Raw genomic sequence first — 6,735 nt, forward strand, 5'->3', positions numbered from 1 at the left:
GATTTCTAGAGTTTCTATCTCTCTGCTTACATCACACATTGGTTCTTGTATGTTATCCACATTATCCATTAAAAACCTTAACTTAACATATCACTCATATTAAATTCATTCATTATTTCAACACCTAAATCATGTCTGAATATGGTTGTGATAATTTGCTCTGTTGGGGAGTAAGAATTCTTGTGCCTTCAAAGATCCTTCTAGCTAGACCAAGAATCAAATTGATGGGGGCACCTGGGTGGCTCATTTGGTGGAGCATCTGACTCTTGATTTTGGCTCAGGTCAGGATTCAAAGGTTGTATGATAGAGCCCCATGTCGGGCTCTGTGCTGAGTGTGGAGCTTGCTTAAGATTCTCTCTTCCTCTGCCTCCCTCTCCTGCTTATGCTCTCTCTCTCTAAAATAAAAAAAGAATCAAATTGACATTAGATTAACAAGAGAAAAACAAATTTAATAGTGTATGTACCAGGAATCCACACAGACCTGGAAATTTCAGAGACAGTCAGGCAAAATGAGATATATATGTCATCCTGAACTAAGGAGAAAGGGGGTGGGGGTCTGGGACTTCAGAGGAAAGGAATACAATTCACAAGGCAATAAGAAGAGCAGATGTTTGGTAATTAATTGTTTGCCCTGCCATACAGATGGGCCACTCGGATAATATTTATCTCTGCTGACAATCTTTATTCTGGGAAAGACCCCTAATTTAGATTCTTCCGTGTGGTTAAGACAGGGGCAAAAGTTTCTCCTGAGCTCTCAGGCTCTCACATGCCTTCAGCTCAAAATAATCCACATGCCAAAGTGGCATATTCTCAGGGTGGCAGCCCTGAACTCCTTCAGCTTTGTCTCTTCAGACTGATTCTTTCTCTCCTTTTGGAATGCTTGGTAATTATGTGTGTGTGTGTGTGTGTTGAAAGGTAAATGTATTGGGTAATAAAATTGGGGTAAATAGGCTTTTAGTGTAAGGATTTATATTCACCTGGCTAACAGGTGAGCTGTATTAAATTTAATGTTCCTTGTAGCTATGCGTACTAGAAGTTTCAAATTCCTCTAATGTCCTTATTTTGGTTTCCCATCCTGGCTTTAGGGCTTCTCTATGTACTGCTCCTCAGGGAGAGCCTCTTTCTTGCAGCTTTTTCAACTGTTATCCAATGTTACTATATTGGAGCCTGGTTGGTATGGTAGGTTAGGGAGACAGGAAGCATTCCATAACTTTTTTGGTTTTTTGGTGTTCTTGAATATTTACTTACTTATTTATTTAAAATTTACATCCACGTTAGTTAGCATATAGTGCAATAATGATTTCAGGAGGAGATTCCAGTGATTCATTCTCTATGTCACCCGGTGCTCATCCCAACAAGTGCCTTCCTTAATGCCCCTCACCCATTTAGCCAATCCCCCACCCCAGCCCCTCCACAATCCTCAGTTTGTACTCTGTATTTAAGAGTCTCTTATGTTTTGTCCCCTTCCCTGTTTTTATATTATTTTTGCTTCCCTTCCTTCATGTTCATCTGTTCAAAACCTGCTACTCCTTTCCAAGATTGCACCATTTCCAAAAATTAAAAAAAAGTTTTTTTTAACTTTATTTAGTTTGAGAGAGAGAGAGAGAGAGAGCAGCGCACAAGTGAGGAGGGACAGAGAGAGAGGGAGAGAGAGAAGAATCCCAAACAGGCTCCATACTGTCAGCATAAAGCCAGCCTAGGGGCTCCCCATGAACCGTGAGATCATGACCAGAGCCAAAATGACAATGCAGACGCTTAAGGGACTGAGCCACCCAGGAGCTGCTTGCCCCCCAGTTTCCGTGAGGCCAGAAAGGCTGTAGGGGAGGAATTCCATTTCCCAGACAGGATAAAATTTTAGAACTGTGCTCTGGCCAAGTATTTTACGCTGGAAAGTAGATCTTTGTTATGGAGGAGGTTATGGGGATATGTAGTAATGGTTACTCTCCCTTCCCTCTGACAGAGCAAGGAGGGATCTTTTTTGGCTCTTTACCCTGAAAACTTAGTGGGATTCCTAAAAAGAAAGTCCATCATTGGGAAGCAGATCTTGGCTGCTGTATCTTTCTTCATGTGCCTGTCTTTTAAGTATTCAGGTTGGCATTTTGAAAAGGTAAAACTATGGGGGCACCTGGGTTTTTCAATTGGTTGAGTGCCCAAGTCTTGATTTTGGCTCAGGTCATGAACTCATGATTCTTAGGTTTAAGCCCCGTGTTGGGCTCTGTGCCGACACAGAATCCCTCCTAGGGATTCTCTCTCTCTCTCTGTGTCCCCTTCCCCAGGTCACTCATGCTCTCTCTCAAAATAAATAAATAAACATTAAAAAATAAGAGGTAAAACTAGGATGCACACATGAAGTCAGAGACTCTGTTTTACCAGCCGAGAGAGAGAGAGAGAGAGAGGGAGAGAGAGAAAGAAAATGAGTTTGAAATTCCACCTCAGAGCTCGAGGTTTTCTCTGTGGAGCACAATCTGCTTGAAAGACAGGAAAGATGAAAGAGACAAAGTCCTGTTTCCTCAAATTAGTATCACCTGTGAGGTGAGTCAAATACTTTATTCTCCTATTCTCTCTAACTGTCTCAAGATTCCCTACTGACCTATTCTTTATTCCTAACCAGTGCAGATCCAACTGTTGACTGAAGAAATATCACTGGAATTTATGTGGTGAAAATATAGGAATGCCCTCCTTGGGCCCTCTAGGTATAAAAGAAAAGTAAACTTAATTTGAATGAAATGTTGGAGGATTGAGATTTTATATTTATATACGTGTATATATATATATGACCTTTTTCTTTAATACAAAAATCTCAATATATATATATATGTCTGTCTCTCAGAAATAAACATTATATATATANACAACTGTGCCTAGGTATCTATTTGCGTTTACTTTCCCTACCTTTAATGTTTAATACAACTTAATTCCAGTTCTGCTTATGCATTTTAAGAGAAAATTCCAAACTTGTTCCAGTATGCTTCCCACACCTTCCAACAGAGGCTGTATACATGGCTTTTTCCTCCCTAATGGTATAAATGAAATTTTCAGACCCAGACTTTATTCCTTCCTGTACAACTTTGAAGTTTTGCTGTGAATAGCCTCAAGGAATTTCACAAAAAAATAGAGACTCAAACATCTGTGTTTCATAATGGTCTTTTTCTCTGGCACATTTTAGTTTTCATTTACATTTGATTTCATTTACGTAATGGTTTTGCTTTAATGAAGGCTGTCTGACTAATCAGTAGTTAAAAGTGAATTGGGACCCACTATACACCTATTAGAATGGTAAAAATCCAAAACTGTAACACCAGCAAATGCTAGAGATGATGTGGATCAAGAAGAACTCCTATTCATTGCTGGTGAAAATGCAAAATGGTACAGCCACTTTGGGAGACACTTTGGTGGTTTCTTACAAAACAAAACCCACTCTTACCATATCATCTAGCAATCCCACTCCTTGCTATTTACCCAAATTAGCTGAAAACTTATATCCACACTTAAACTTGCACATGGACGTTTATAGTAGGTTTATTCATGTTTGCTAAAACTTGGAAGCAACCAAGATGTCCTTCAGTAGGTGAATGGATAAATCAACTGTGATACATTCAGACAGTGGAATGTTACATTATTTAGTCCTAAAAAGAAAGGAGTTATCAAGCCTGGAAAAGACATGGAGAAGCCTTAAATGTATACTTTTAAGTACAAGAGGCCATTCCAAAAAGGCCATGTGCATTATGATTCCAATGATACAACATTCTGAAAAAGACTAAACTATGGAGACAATAAAAAGATCAGTGATTCTAGGTATTAGGAGGAGGGAAGGAGAAATAGATGGAACTCAGGATTTTTAGGGCAGTGAAACTATTCTGTAGCATACTATAATGGTAGATTCAAGTCATCACATTTGTCAAAACCCATAGAATGTACAACACCAAGATGGAAATCTGAGGTAGACTAAGGGTTTTGAGTGGCAACAATGTGTTAATGTAGGTTAATTGATTGTAACAAATATACCACTCTGGTTGGGTATGTTGACAGGGGGGTTGGCTGTGCATTGGTGCAGACAGGGCGTATATGGGAACTCTGTGCTTTCCCCTCAACTTTTCTGCGAACTCAAACGTCTCTGCAAATAAAGTGTATTATTTGTTTTTAAGCAAATAAAAGGGGCGCCTGGGTAGCTCAGTCAGCTGAGAATCCAACTTCAGCTCATGTCATGATTTCATGGTTCAAAAGTTTGAGCCCCACATTGGGCTCTGTGCTGACAGCTCAGAGCCTGGAGCCTGCTTCGGATTTTGTGTCTCCCTCTCTCTCTACCACTCTCTTGCTTGTTCTCTCTTTCTCTCTCTCTGTCTGTCAAAAAGAATTAAACATTAAAAAGTGAATTAAAACTTCCAGTCTGGGGGCACCCAGCTGGTTCAGTCAGTGGAATGTGTGACTCTTTGATCTCAGGGTTGTGAGTTTAAGCCCCATGTGGGGTGTAGAGATAAGGATAAAAATTTCCAGTCTGGATCAGATAGTACAAATCCATTTCTCAATGTCTTTCTTGCCAAAAACATCTATAAGTACTGGAACCTGGGACGCCTGGGTGGCTCAGTTGATTAAGCATCCAACTTTTGATTTCAGCTCAGGTCATGATCTCATGGTTTGTGGGTTCGAGCACCACGTCAGGCTTCATGCTGACATTGGGATTGTCATGCCTGCTTGGGATTCTCTCTCTCCCTCTCTCTCTGCTCCTCCCCTGCTCATACTCTATCTCTTTGTCTCTCTCAAAGTAAATTAAAAACATTAAAAAATTCTGAAATGGTAAGAGACAACCAAAGGAAACTTTGAAAGGTAGTAAGAAGATTACTGTTCTTCCCTTATGACCTGATATCCATTCAAATTTTACCAATTGAGGGCCCAGATAGGAAGAGACAAGCCCTGTCTGAATTCCAGATGTATAGAATCTATGACTATAATAAAATATTGTTTCACAACACTCTGTTACAGAGCAGAAACTGATTGAAACACATTCTGTTAATTTGTTTTTCATTTTAGTCCATACTGTCATCAGTATTTTGTTTTCCATGTGCCATTCCATTCTTAGTCAATTACTATTTCATCCTTCAAAAACTTGTATTCTCTATTTCATTCTAAATTCCATTTCTTTTTTTTTCTATTCTGTCTGCCATCTTCAAATCTGTAGTGCATATTACATAGTTCATTTATTTCATGCCATTGCATTTTTAGTTCCATTCTTTATTCCTTCCTATTTTAATTCCACTTTTCCTCTTTTTCTTTAAAAACTTATTTCACTCCATATTCCATTCTATTCCTTTTCTCATATGACATTATATCTTTTATTCTGTGTGCCATGATATATTTGTTTCCATCCTCCTTTCCATTCCATTTTCCCATTATATTCCATTCAATTTCCATCCGCTTCACTTTTCTATTTCATATCCTCTTCAAGTCCATATTCTATGCCTCATTTTATTCAAGTTTCCTCTGCACCCAGTTTTCATTTCACCCACTCTGCATTACATTTGAAACCCATTTTTCTATTCCTTATTATTTAATACTCCAAGTACCATTCCATTCTGTTTTGTGTCATATTTCCGGTTGCTTATCCATTCCACTAAACCTCTCATTCCATTTTGTCAAAATTGTTAGAACAGTGACTTTCAGGAGATCTGCTTGCCAATATTTTTATCAAAGAATTAGAAATGTGCCTGGCCTTATACCAAGAATTTCCACTTCTGGGAATTTATCCATAACAAGGATAAACTTAGGATATGAACAAATTTTAGCAAGAAGGATATGACTCACAGAGATAGAGTGCAAAATTGAAAACAAAATAAATGTTGGCAATATAAGAATGTTTGAAAATGTAGGCTTCCTCTATAAACGGAATATTTTCTAGGTACAAAATGTCCTTGTGTAAATTTATTTATTGCCATGGAAAGCGTGTTTTCTGGATCCCAAACAGAGGTTACAAAACAATATTTATGGATAAATAATTCCATTTTTATAAAATAGAGCAAAACAACTATGAAATATATATAAATGGCTATTCTGCCAAAATAGAATTTTGCCAAGATAGTATAAACATTTCCAAAAAAAACACCCCAAAACAATAGCAACAACAACAAATAAGCAACAACAATTAAAAAAAAAACATTTCCAGTAGTTACCTATGAGTGTGTGAAAATTTAAGTGCAAGTTTTCTTATACTGTATTTGATTTTTTCTGTTTTAGTTACTGAACATGCAACCGTTTTGTAGTAATATCTAAAATGTCCAAATACTAAACTTTTAAGTCTATGCATCATAACATATTTATATTAACAGAAATTAGATGTGTGTGGCCAAGAATGAAGATTAGGTCAAATAAATGAGCATGGATCCATCACTAGATTACTATGTAGTTTACACAAATGTTAATGGAATGTTTAAGGGCAGAACCGCTCTTAATCCCAACTTTTTCAGCACAGTGTGGGCCCCATCCTGTTTCTCCTCTTTAAGCTGCCCTCCAACTTTTAAACCCAGCTTGGGGTGATTCGGATGTCTGGAGGATTCTCAGGACTGTCCCCTCTGTGGTCATTCATGCACCCAGGGTCCTGACTAGATTCCTTATGGGTGACCTATCTAGGGGATTATCTTTCTGACCAGTGTGCTATTTCTTTCAAGTGATTTCTTTTTTTTAAAGTTCATTTTTCTTTTATTTTTTAAATTTTATTTATGTTGAGAGAAGGGTGGTGGCCAG

The sequence above is a fragment of the Crocuta crocuta genome, unplaced genomic scaffold, assembly GCF_008692635.1.
Source record: "Crocuta crocuta isolate KB4526 unplaced genomic scaffold, BGI_CrCroc_1.0 scaffold301, whole genome shotgun sequence".
Classification (NCBI taxonomy): domain Eukaryota; kingdom Metazoa; phylum Chordata; class Mammalia; order Carnivora; family Hyaenidae; genus Crocuta; species Crocuta crocuta.